We start from the raw sequence: 13917 nt of genomic DNA, 5'->3' as shown, positions 1-13917 counted from the left end.
CAGCAATGCCAGTCCTGGGTCAGCTCTCGAGCCTTTCACCCCAGCAGTGACTTATTCCGTCTCTCTCTCATTGGCAGTGAAGAAAGGATCTTTCCGTTGAAGGTGCTCATAGGGGGAAGCATACTCACAGATGTCATTAACAACTACAAGTGTGAGCCTCCTGGCTTTTGTGGCAGAGAGCAGAGAGGAGAAAGCACTCAGTCAGATCAGAGCCCTGGCAGGGCCTTGTGGTTCCCAGGCCTCTCTGAAGTCAGTCAGGCCCCTTACCAGCCTCATTTTATTCATCTGTAAAATAAATATAGTAAAAGTACCTGTGGAAGTTAAAAAAAAAAAAGTCAAGTAATGGGGCTGGAGAGATATCAGTAGTTAAGAATGTGTGCTGCTTTTCCTGAGTTTAGTTCCCAGCACCCACACTGGGCAGCTCACAACTGCCTGTAACTCCAGTTCCAGGGGGCCCAACACCCTCTTTTGGCCTCCGTGGGCACCTGCACATAGGTGGTGTACACACTCTCCTGCCTATGTACACATAAAAATAAATCTTTTTTTTAAAAAAGAGAAAGTGTCAGGTGTATACTAACTAGTCCTTAGGCGTCAAGTAAGTTTAGCATCTAGAACCCAGCTGAGTATGTAGTGTCAGGAACTGAGCATTGCCCATCCCATCATCACACCTATTACCATCAGTACCAGTACCACAGTACCATCACTGTTACCACCATCACCATCATAACCATCACGATCTCTACTATCATGATCACCACCTTCACCACCACCACCATCATCTCCACTACCATCATCATCACCATCATCATCATCATCACCATCATCATCATTGATGCAAATCTCTGCATCTTGGTTTCTTGATTTATTTATTTATTATTTATGTGTATGAGTGTATTGCCTGCATGTAGGCAGGCGCACCTGTGCCATGCAATGCCGGAGGAGGTCAGAAGAAGGGGTCAGATCCCCCGGAACTTGAGTTATGGATGATTGTCAGCTGCCATGTGGGTGCTGGGAATTGAACCCGGGTCCTCTACAAGAGCAGCCAGTGCTCTTAACCACTGAGCCATCTCTCCGGCCCTGGTTTCTTCATTTTAAAATTAAGAGGAAGGATCAGATATTCTTTTAGATTTCTTCCAGCTCTAGGTGATGTTTCTTAGGTGCTGTCCTTGAGGAAATAGGATTTGCCAAACTAGAGGAGGCAGCAAGATTTCATGTTAGGGGAGAGAATGTATAAAGATTTCAGAGGCCTTCCACATTGCCCATGAGGCCCCTGCTGTTAAGAACCATCCTCTGACCATGCTGTTAGGCATTCTCGGGGTGCTTCATCTCCATGATGAGTCCAGGCAGCAGGATTCTCTGGTTTTTGCAGAAGTCACCTGGGTTCCAGAGATTTAACTTCGTCCCCACTTGGTTATGAAGCCACAGCTCTCTCTCTGGCTTCTGCTCCCTTTTCTGAAAGGGAGATGGTGTCCCAGGCCTCAACACAGACCCTTAGACCCTCAGAGCTAGAAGCCTTTAAGGTCCCTTAATTGCTTCTGTGTAAATTCAAACTTTGTGTTTTCTAATTATCCAACTTCTTTGTGCTTGTTTTTCCATATAAATTATATTTGTCTTCCTATCTCCTGTGGTTACTGTGAACACTAAAGGCAGGTCTGCCTCTTAGAAAGCTCTTACTCAATGCCCCAATTTGGGGGACAGTGATTGAGGCATAGAAAGGATGGCTTGGGGAAATGCTACCACCATCGTGACTCTCCCACAGGCCAGTAATGATGGTTCCAACTTGCCTGGATCAGCTGACACTGGAGGGACCCTAGCCAGGCCCCAAGAAGACTCAGGGGCCTGGTAAGTTACTAAAGAAGGATATATCACAGGAGTTATGGTTATAGGGGATGGGGTGTCATGATGGGATGGAATTATCAGCAGGTCATGAGTGTGGAAGGGTGGGTATGTCATGGGAGAGGAAAGTGTATCATGGAGGGCCAGAGTAAGCATGTCATAAGGAGCAGGTCTGAGGAAGGATGTATGGGTTACAAGGGTCTATCTTAGAGAGATAGGACCAAAGTCAAGAATAGCCATCTCCTTAACCCAGAGACCCCCAGCAAAGACCTGGCCCTGTTTATGGGGCCTCTAGCCATAAACTCTAGGCAGGCTAGTAGAAGAGATGGAAAGGCCAAGCAAACAGGTGGGGAGAGACCACAGTGGACATAGTGCTGGTCATCAACAGCAGCAGGCATCTACTGGGTCTCCTGTGGTGCTGGAGTTGGGCAGAGGGGCTAGTGTGAGTTGTCAGAGTCCAGCTATGGATCTTCGCAGAAGCTCTGCCTGGACTGATTCCAATGCAGCCCACACTTACCTAGCAGCCACTGACAGAGGGCCATGCTAGTGCTACAGGCTTCACGTCCATGTTCTGTTCAGTGGCCCAAAAACCCCATGACAGAGCTCAAAAGAGGAAGCTGAGGTGCCAAGGTGACATGGCTTTTGATCTCTGGTTTGATGCCTGTTCCACTGAGGCACATTTGGCAAGGAGGGCTGACGAGCTGAGACCCAGCTTCCCCAATACCACTATTCAGGAGCACATCTGCCAACGACTGAGTCAGTTGGGTGGGTAGGGACTGAGTCCCATGCAATTTGAGGGCTTCAACTGGGATCCTCCATCAGATTCTGTTAGGTTAGCACAACCCTCTCAAGTGTTAAACTAGATCTAACATACTTATAGGTCAAAAATAACCAAAGGACTGGGGATGTAGCTCAGTGCATGTGTGAAGCCCATAAGTGAGTGGGTTTGATCCCCAACACGAACAATATTAATAAGGAATATAATACTGTATGGTTTAACTTAACTCTATTGAGGTGGAGAGCCCTGAAAGCCTGTGATAGGCATCTCTTGACGTCTGAGACAACCTCAGCACAACAGCCAGACGCATGAAGAGAAGCAGGGTGCTGCAGGAGATGAGCTCTGGCCGCCTTGGCAGTTCTGAGACTTCTCCCTGGAGTTTCACTGCGGCTGTGACCAAGCACCTCCCCCCGCCCCGAGATAACGGTTGTGGCTTGAGGAAAACCATGGCTGCCACCATGCACCTGAGGCTGTGTTTCCTTGATGAAGTCACATCCAGAGAGTAGGTCTGCGAAGTAACAGGTGGAGGAACTCCATCCACGAACCACAAGGATGCTCAACTTCCCACACCCCTCTGAAGGCTCCTCTGGGTCAGTTGAGGACTCTTGGTTGCACACCAGGGTGTAAAGCCCTGGAAAGGATTCTTGTGGGCTCTGTCAGAGAGCACTGGAGGCAGGTGTAAGTCCAGGGATAGGCATCCCTTGCCTGGAATCCTGCTTCTACCTGGGGGATAGTGACCTCAGGCAAGTTAGTCATCCTGACCCTGCTATGCCTCAGTTTCTTCCACTCTACAGTGTGGAGCCTAACCCTCCAGGCTGTAGTGAAGAGAATGGGGTGGTGTGGGGAAGGTTTAGGAGGTGTGAACCAGGGTTTTCAATCCCAGTCTGAGATCAGAGCACCAGGTGTGTGTTTCATACAGACTGCAGGACCAGTGACGGCTCAAAGCCTGAGGAGTCCTCCTGCAGCTTCCTTCCTTTCTTTTTGGCCTCCCCGGTCCTGGCTGCATCGTGGGTGGTCCTGGGCCACCACAGGACTGTCTCCCTGTGATAGCTCTGGGTCATGGAGGTCAGGTAGGGCCGGCAGCTGTCCACTCTCCCTGCTGCTGGGAGGGCTCATGCTGGAGGCTCAGGGCTCTCATCTCACAGGAAATGTAAACACCAAGCACCCACAGCGACTTTGCACAGACCCGGAAGCACCTTGCCCTTTGCTGAGAGCCTTGGGCCTCGGAGGTGTTGTTAGGACTCAGCACCCCAGAAATGAGCCCAAAGCAACCTGTGCATGTGGCTTGAGTAGCTGTGCACATTGTACACCACAGAGTCCACCAGAAGTCCTTCTGCCTCTCCAAATGCCATTTTCCAAGATGCTAAGGGGATGGGCCACAGAGGCAGCTGGAGGCATCTGCTGGGAAAGAGAACTTGAGAGTTGCCAGGCCGTGTTAGAGCTGGGATAGCCCAGGCCCATTTTGAGACCTTGGGTTTTTTGGTTTCCATTCTTTTGTGTGTGGGAGAGTGTGTAGTGTGTATGTGCATGCGTGTGGGAACGTGTATATAGGAGTGCATGTGTGTGCACATACATGTGGAGGCTTCAGGTTGATGTTAGCAGTCATCCTCAATTGTTCTCTGAGCTTATTTGATGAGGCAAGGTCCCTCAATCAAACCCAGAGCTGGCCTATATGGCCTACAAGCTAGCCAGCTTGCCCCCGGGACATCCCCCCCCCCCCGCCCCCATGCCGTCTCCACCTTCCAAGGCTAGAATTATGGTCAGGTTGCCGTGCCCAAGTGGCATTTACTTGAGTTTCTGGAACTTTGAACTCCAGTCCTCAGGCTTTCATGGCAAATGCTTACCCGGACTCTGTGAAGGGCCACTGGCATCTCGATCCTTGGGTCTGCTTTAACAAAGCCCACAGGTGACTGGGAGGCATACATGCAATCAGAGCTTCTCACCAGACATTGGACATCCAGATGCCAGAATGCTGGGCTTCTGACCAGGGTCCTCTTCTGGACTAGATGGCTGCCTTCTGTGAAACCACATGGGGGAAGAAGAAAAAAGAACTCTCTGGGTCCCTTTCCAAGGGACACTAGTCCCACTCACGAGGGCCCTGCTCTCCAGGCCTAATCACGTCCCAAAGGCCCCATGTATTCAACAAGGATGGGAGGTCTGTAGAGATTCCATCCACTGCAACAGGACTTGTGGACAAAGGCCCGTTGTGCATACTGGCTGCATACTGGCTATGAAGATCTGCAAAAGGAACTTGCTTCCCCAGGCCTCTGTGCCCTCCTCTGAATGTGGGGGTAATTATAATACGTTCTCTGCATGAGATGAAGGACAAAAATGTCCCATAAACTTCTAACTCATTATTTTGCACAGAAGGAAAAGACCCCAGCAATCAGTATTCCCCAATGTAGCCCTGGAACAGGCTCACTGGGTCTGCCTCCAGACGCAAAGAGGACAAGGTGGCCAGCTGTGCTGGATAGCTTTAGTGTCAACTTGACACACCTGGGTTGAAGGAGCCTCAACTGTGGAATTGTCTCTATAGGACTGGCCTGTGGCCATGTCTGAGGGGCATCTTCTTGATGAGTGATGTGGGAGGGCCCAGCCCACTGTGGGTGGTGCCACCCCTGGGCAGGTGGGCCTGTGTTGCATAAGTAAGCAGGCTGAGCGGGGGCCAGGGGAGCAAGCTAGTAAGCAGTGTTCCTCCATGGCCTGTGCTCCAGCTCCTGCCTCCAGGTTCCTGCCTCGAGCTCCTACCTTGGGCTCCCAGATGAACTGTCACCTGGGATATGTAAGACAAATAAACCCTTTCCTCCCCAAATTGGTAATGGTCAGAGTGTTTTGTCATAGCAATGGAGAAACAAACTAAGACACCAGCCCAGGGCCATTGGATGGTAGTACTAAGGAAGAGAGTGACTGGCACTATGGAGGTTGTGATTCACATTAAGAGCTAGCCCTCCTCTTTCTCTTCTGAGTAAGTGGGCTGGACTCCCTCCTCCTCTTCCCTGGGTCCTGTGGCTTGTTGCTTCAAGGGCAGTGACATGGATAGCAACAGAAGATGGAATAATGGGGCCGGGCTAGAAGAGTGGGAGATGGTGAGTGTCTGGGCACTGCTGAGGTGGTGATGTTGGGTGTTCTGGAAGTAGATGCTGGTGATGGTTGCACAACCATATGAGTGTGCTTACTGCCACTGAACTGCTGCTGACTTTAAAATGGTTATGATGAGGGGTTGGAGAGCTGGCTCAGTGGTTAAGAGCACTGGATGCTCTTGTAGAGGACCTGGGTTCAGTTTCCAGAATCCACATGGTGGCTAACAACTGTCCTTAACTCCAGTTCCAGTTCCATGACCTCTTCTGATCTCCGCACATTGTATGACACGGGTGCACTTACGTACATGTGGGTGATATGCTCATACACGTAAAATAAAAACAAAATGGTTCTGATGATAAATTTGATGCTGTATTTTACTACAATAAAATGTAAAAAAATTAAGGTAGGTGCCTAACCTAGAAAATAGTACCCTTCAAAAATGTTTCTTGAGCAAGTTGACTTTGTTCTGGAGTTGATTTCGTGTGCTATTTCCCAGGGAAACATAACAAAAACCTACTCACCTCATATAAAGCACAAACAGCAAACCGAAGAAATGATTCCACACGTCTATCTTGGTAAGTCAGAGAATTTACTGGGGTCACTTAGTGGAACAGGAGTGGCTCACAGGCAACTGCACTCCCTAAAAGTCCTACTCCAGCCTGGGGTGGGTGTGGGGAGACCACAGAGAAACTGCATCCTGCTGCTCCCTGCTCAAGGTGCAGGCAGCTCCCTGGAAGATGCTACTCCTTCCAGAAAGTGTGACTGCGTACACAACCTGGGGAGGGGCCTCCTGAATCTCACAGTTTTCTGAACTTCCTGGACTTTGTATTTCCTTAGCTTCCCAAGTCTTATGAGCCTCTCTCCTGCCTCTAAGAGGAGCTGTTTCATTTTGGAGGAATTAGGTGAACAACTTTCGGGCCCCTTGCTGTGATCCTGGTCCGGTGACAGCAGCCCTCAGTGAACACTATGAGCGAAGGCTTTCAGAGGCTGCAGTGGAAAACTCTGTCTTCTTGCCTTGGCCCCCACCTGGCCTCCTCCTTCCCTGTCCCCAAGCTGAAGGGCTCCTGGAGTCCTTTGAGCATCTTCCTCGAGGGACAAACGTAGCAGACTCTCCATGTCCATGTTCTTAAAGGCCAGTGAAGAATGATCCCTGTTCTAGTTTACTTCTCCATCGCTGTGGCAAACCACTCTGACCAATACCAACTTGGAGAGGAAAGGGTTTATTTGGCTTACATCTCCTGAGTTACAGTTTATCACTGAGGGAGCCCAAAGTAGGAACTCAGGGTAGGAACCTGGAGGCAGGAGCTGGAGCACAGGCCATGAAAAAACGCTGCTTACTGACTTGCTCCCCTGACTGGTGTTCAGCCTGCTTTCTTATATAATTCAGGCCCACCTGCCCAGGGGTGGTACCGCCCACAGTGGGCCGGGCCCTCCCACATCACTCAACAATCAAGGAAATGCTCCACAGACATGGCCACAGGCCAGTCCCATGGAGGAATTCCTCAGCTGAGACTCCCTCTACCCAGGTGTATCAAGTTGACAACTACAGTTATTGAGCACAATCCCTCTAATCCCCTGGGTTGGGTTTGCAGCTCTTTATGACCCATGGGACATTTTTCCTTGGAGCAATCATAGCAATCATTGTTGCCTATTCTTCTCTTGAGCAACATATGAAGGAGACAGATGGTGATACCCAGAGCTGTGGATGAGGGCCAGGGCTGGGGGCCAAGGATGAGAGCCAGGATGAGGACTATGGATGGGGTTCAGGGATGGGAGTGGGCTCAGTCCCCTCATAATTACTATCATCCCAGACAGAAGGCATTGAGAATTTGTGAGGCCTCTTCTGGAAGCCACAGATGATTTTGTCACCTTACAAGGTCTTTCAGTCATGTCTTAGAATCCATGGACCCTGTTGAGTTCCAGTGAGGAGTGAGGACAGATCCATGTGCAAGTGTACGAGCTGCCATGTTGGAGCTGCTCTCTCTTGGTGTGTTCCTAAGAGTGAAGTGGATTAGAGATGGCCGAGTCTCACTGAAAACCAGGGGCAGTTTGACAGCAAAAGGACTTGGGGAAGATACTGACAAATGATGTCAAAACCCACAAATTTTATAAATAAAGGAGAAGGGAGATGACTTTGAGTAAGAAGGTAGTTTCATTGAACCTGAAGAGGTGCCAAAGGGACCTCACCACCCAGCATTCTATGGCCTCGTTTGATGTCCAGCGAGCTTCCACACAGTTCAAGATGAGAAGTAATTGGTATTATGAGAATGACAATGGAGGGTGTGGGGGGCTCAGGAGGGTGTGGGGGCCACCTGTAAACTCAGTGCTCAGGAGGGTGTGGGGGCACACCTGTAAACTCAGTGCTCCGGAGGCAGAGGCTGGAGGGTGGAGTTTGAGGCCAACCTGGGATACAGAAAGGGTGGTGAGTACAAATGTAGCCATTCATGAAATGCAGCCATTCATGAAATGTAGCCATTCATGAAATGTAGCCATTCATGAAATGTAGCCATTCACTATAGCCTAGCTGGCATTGTCCCAAGAATATTCTCTGTTGTCTCCCAGCAAAGATGTGTTCAATGAACGCTGACAGAGTGGTTATATTACTGTTTCCCCAAGTGTGTGCCCTAGAACTCTGGGTGATCGATAATGTCTTGAGAAATAAAAGCAGCGATCAAGCAAGTTTGGGAAATGCCTCAAATTGTATTTATCTCCTGGGTAGGACTGCAGGTTAGCATATTGAAAGACATGAAAACACAGGGTAGAGAAATGGGTCAGTGGTTAAGAGTACTGACTGCTTGTGCAGAGGACCAGGGGTTCCTAGCACCCAGGTCAGGTGGCTCACAACTGTCTGTAACTTCAGTTTCAGGGAATTCAACACCCTCTTCTGGCCTCTGAGGGTTTTGAACGTATGGGTGCACTTGCATACATGTAGGCAAAATAAACATACACATAAAACAAAAATAATTTTTTTTATCCCAGCACTCAAGAAGCAGAGGCAGGTGGATCTCTGTGAGTCTGAGGCCAGCCTGCTTTATATAAAGAATTTTAGGCCAGCCAGGGCTACATAGTGAGACCCTATCTCAAAAAACAAAAAAAAAAAAAAAAAAAAAAAAGAAAAGAAAAGAAAAGAAAAAAGTTGTAAATTTAATAAAGAAACCTGTCTTACCAAATAAACTTCTCTACAAAATCTTGTGTTTAATATCTATTATTGTGTGGAATAGAATTTCATGGACCATATTTAAGAATATGCTTAAGTCTGTGAATCAAATACCCTTGAATTTCCCCAGGGTTCACTGAAAGTGGTTATTCATTCATTAGGACTGGGTGTGTCTTCTAGGAAAGGAGACATAGTCCCTGGCCTCCATGAAAGCATGTGTAGGGACTGGAGAGATGGCCCAGAGGTTAAGAGCACTGGTTGCTCTTGCATAGGACCCAGGTTCAGTTCCCAGCACCCACATGACTGCTAAAAACCATCTGTAACTCCAGTTCCAGGGACTCCGATGCCCTCTTCTGACCTCCAAGAGCATTGTACAACACAAGTACACTTACATACAAGCAATACACTCATACACATAAAATAAAAATAAAATATTTAAAAAGTGGAGGGGGACTAGCCACAGGCAGCTGGTGGGGGGGGGCAGAGTGATTCCCTTGGCAACGAAGGGCATTGGCCTGCCTCTGAGGGCTGCCATCATTAGCTGAGCTTCCCTCCAAGCAGAGAAGCCAACCAGCTAGAGAAGGATGTTCCAGGAAGGAGAGGAAGCCCAAGCTGGGATAAGAAACCCTGGCAAAAAGAGCTTGGGATGGGGGCTTTGTGATGGGGGATGCCGAGGGAGCCAGACAGACATGGAGGCAGAACTACAAAACCTGTCATCTTCCAGAGTTGGACAAGCCCAGCCTGCTGTCCAGACCAACAACCCCAGCTACTCAGGAGGCTGAGGCAGAAGGAGCCCTTCTTGTGTTACAGAGATTGTTCAAATCCAACTGGGCAACTTAATAACACCCTGTATCAAAATGAAAAAGTAATAAGATTTGGGATGTAGCTCAGTGATAGAGCCTAGCCTGGGTGAAGCCAAGGTCTGAGTTAGGCACAGCCTCCCGTGACCTCTGTTCTACTGGCTACTGTGAGAGTAGCACTTTTAGCTTCCCCACGTGAATGAGAGGCTGTGACATTTGTTTCTCTGCGCTGGGCTTATTTCAATCAACATAATGTCCTCCAGTTCTATCTTGCTACAAATGGCAGGGTTCCATCCTTTTTATGACTGCATGGCATTCTGTTGTATATGTGATTAATCTTCAGCAATTCGCTTGGCAATGGGCCTCACTATATTTTGGCTATGGTGATTAGTTAAGCCTACTGTACTTTTAAGAACCAACTGGTCTCCACAAGACTATCTTTGTAAGTGCTCAGGAGTCTGGGTGCAACATGAGCCATCTCTTGCAAGCTTTAAGGCTGAGACAGGTGTGCCTGGGGGGATGGAGGTGTGAGGGTGGACCAGCAGGAATGGCACACTGTTGCTTCTGGTGTCATAGAAGAGCCACAGACTGGGCATCTGGCTCTAGAAGCATCATTGGGGCCTAATACCAGGTCCTAAAGGACCACAGGTACTCCAGGCAGAGACTGGAGCCCCTGTGGGAGCAGTTCCCCTCTGTCAGGCCCTATATCTGGCCCTATATGTGGCCTCTTCCTCCTGTGGCTAGGACACTGTCTCCTGGCTCACAGATCTTGCCTCAGTAGCTTGAAGGCTCTCCTTCACCTGTGAGGAAGAACTGGGGCAGAAGCAACCATGGATGGTGACAGGTGGGATGGTGGGTAGACTCTACAGTACTGAGATTTTCAAGAGAAGGTCACAGATACCAAGTTCCTTTTCTCCATGCCTGGTGCCACGTGTTTGTAATCCAAGTCCTGGGGAGGTGAAAACTGGCAGGTTCTGGGGCCTGCTGGCCAGCTAGCCTAGCCTACTTGGTGAGTTCTAGGCCAATGAGAGACTCTGTCTCAAAAAAAAAAAAAAGTCAAAGTGGTTGACTCTTGAGGAGTACACCTGAGTTCATCCTCTGGCCTCCACACACACCTGTGTGCATGCATGCACACACAGACACACAGAGAAAAGAATGTGGTCCCTGGTGCAGGTTGGGGAGACCTAGCTCTGGCCCTCCCTCCAGCCCTGCCTCTCTAATTCTTCCCCTGTCCCGTCCCTGTGGCCTCGTGGCCACCGCCTCCCTCCTCTCCATTCTCCCTCTGGCAGGGTGGCTATCTGCCGCCCATCAGCTGAACAAGGCATTTGTCAGCTCTAATGGATGGAGTGCCCCAGTCCTGACATGCTTCATGCATCCCTGGGGGCTTTGATCTCCTTGTCTACACACATAAATGAGAGGATTACCAAGATATCCAGAACACGGCACCAGAAATGTCTTTCTTGGAGGTGCTTTGGTCTGCGGAAGATAAGAGTAATAGACTGCCATCCGGGGCCATTAGGCTGGGGATTCAGGGGACTCTACTGGGGAGAAGCGAGTGGGGAGGCTGGCCTCCAGGGGTCTCTGTCATTACTCCCTGCTAGTGTTTATATCTGTGGGATGTAGATGGAGAAGCCCATCCCTCTGGCACCGCCTTCGCTCCTCAAAGATTACTGGCAACTGGCTGGCATTTGCCAAGGTCTCCCAGTTCACCACGGGGTCAGGTATGGTCACTGTCAGGGGTTTCTGGGTTGGTGGGATGCTAGGCGAGGATGGGAAGTTTTAGGATCTGTGGAGTTGTAGCTGACTTAGGTTAGCTCTCCATTGCTGTGAACCTGTAAGTCCTCTCCCAACTTGCTCCCTCTCCTGAGGGACAAAGGAGAGGAAATAGAACTGTCATCCTCATTGAAGTCTGTACATGAGACTAGTGGGAGCCAGAGCTTGGGGATTTGGCTTCTTTGAGTAGATACCCAAAGTACCAAATGGTAGCTGTGGTTGGTGCCCATCAGTGAGATGGAGGGGGAGCACGAGTTGATCAGGAGAGCAAACAGCAGCAACTCGGCCCCCACTTGTTCAGTTCTATCCACTGCCCCTGCTGGCAGGTTCACCCTGCATACCACTGGGACAGGTGCATTATGATGTTGTGTGGTGACAAGGTGCACCCCGACAGGGCACGGTGACAGGGTGCTTTCTTCCTCCCTGAGTTCAGGCTCTCATCAGCAGCTTTTCCTCTTCCTACAGTAGTTGTATAGGTCAGAAGCAATCCCCAAAGTTCATCTAACTCGTCCCCAGGGCATGTCAGGGCCCTGAGTGTCACTAGGGACAACCACCTGTCCATCCTTGCATGTTTGGTATGGCTCTTCCGCACATCTTTGATGCTTCGGTAGCTGGAAATTCCTGTTGTGTTGGGCTCAATCTTGTTTGCCCAAAGCATTGGCTCCTGGGCTTTCCTGCTGCTCTCTTGCCAAGCAGAATAACCATAACCCATCTCCCCAGCACTCACTAACCTGGACAGATATTGCTCTGTACTTGTCAAGAGGTGAAATGGCTGTGGGTAATGTCTAAGCCTCCCCTACCCCAGGCCATCAGGAACTCTTACAGAGCCTTCCTATGTTAGAAAAGGCACCCTCCCCAAGACTGCCACCTGCTGGGCATGTACCATGATGTGCCTATGAAGCTCAATGCCCAAATGTCTGGTTCTTGCTTTTGAGTGCCTGAGGCCTTTTAGGACCCTTAGCACAAACACCTACTGAGACCTAGTTTTTCCTATGTTCCTACCATCTGAAAACGCCAGCACTCACTGGGTAATTCCTCCTTCCTTCCTTTGTGACTCACTCTGTACCAAGCCTGCTCAGGAGCTCCGACTTTCCTGTATCCTTGAATTTGTAGCATCCTTCCTTCCATGACCATGGCCAGACTAGTTCTGAGTGGGCACTTGCATGGAGCCAACTTGCAGGGTTGAGGATTACCACCCCTGTACCACCTGTATGCCCTCTTAGGATATAGCCAGCTCTGTAGGGCCAGTTCTTGGCATAGACTATTATACGCATGTGAGTCAGCAACCAGGTCACTGTTCTCAGCTGTACTGAACATCTTTATGAAGCTCTGTGCTCTCATCTGTGATTTGGGAAGGGGAGCCTGTCATGTCTTTATCACCAGGGACACAACAGTACATAAACATAACAGGGCAGTGCTGACCATCAGTTTCCAGGCAAATATGAGGACTGACAATACCTGTTCCCAGTCACTGCCTGGGATCTAAGTTCCAGTGACCACCTCTGCCTGTCCCTGCTGTACCCAAGGCCTACCAGACCTGGCTGGTTGACAAGTTCCTCCACAGCTGTGGAATGAGTTAGGCGAACTAGGAGGGCCCTTCAGATGCCATAGATTCTTTAAAACATGTCTATTTCAGTCCCTGAATTGCTGTCTTAAATTTCTGGGATGCCAGAACAGCCAGCCCGCCTCTGACCACTCATGCTGCCTTCCATCCTGCCCCCTTGAACCCATCCTCCCCAGGTGCCCTTCCTGGGCATGGCAGCCCCAGCCTCCCTGCAGCCCACACTGTGCAGTTCACAGTCTGTGCCTGGCCCCTATCCAGCACAGAGCAGGGGATAAGGCGCGGCGCTCCTCATAGCATTTGAGCCAATTAAAAAGACAAATGACCCAGGCTTATCTTTCTCCTCCTCTGCCTTCTCCCCCGTCCACCCCGCATTTTGGACCCTTCCTTCCAGGGAATGGGCTGGGGACACCTCCCTCACTCCTCCTGGCCTGGGGATCTTCCAGAGTCGGTAATGATGGCACGGCTGCTCTCTTACCCCCCCCTCCCAGCCTCCAGTGTTCATGAGACCTTGCTCAGGAAGGGAGGACAGGGAAGGGGCAGAGAGTGGGGAGAAAGTGCGGCAGTGAGGCCAGTGGTTCAGAACCTGTCTAAATGTGTGTCTGTGTGTGTGTGTGTCTGTGTGTGTGTGTGTGTGTGTGTCTGTGTGTGTGTGTCTGTGTGTGTGTGTCTGTGTGTGTGTGTCTGTGTGTGTGTGTCTGTGTGTGTGTGTCTGTGTGTGTGTGTCTGTGTGTGTGTGTCTGTGTGTGTGTGTCTGTGTGTGTGTGTCTGTGTGTGTGTGTCTGTGTGTGTGTGTCTGTGTGTGTGTGTCTGTGTGTGTGTGTCTGTGTGTGTGTGTCTGTGTGTGTGTGTCTGTGTGTGTGTGTCTGTGTGTGTGTGTCTGTGTGTGTGTGTCTGTGTGTGTGTGTCTGTGTGTGTGTGTCTGTGTGTG

The sequence above is a fragment of the Nannospalax galili genome, unplaced genomic scaffold (assembly GCF_000622305.1).
Source record: "Nannospalax galili isolate Female #2095 unplaced genomic scaffold, S.galili_v1.0 scaffold612, whole genome shotgun sequence".
Lineage (NCBI taxonomy): Eukaryota > Metazoa > Chordata > Mammalia > Rodentia > Spalacidae > Nannospalax > Nannospalax galili.
Note: the sequence above shows the minus strand (reverse complement) of the source record.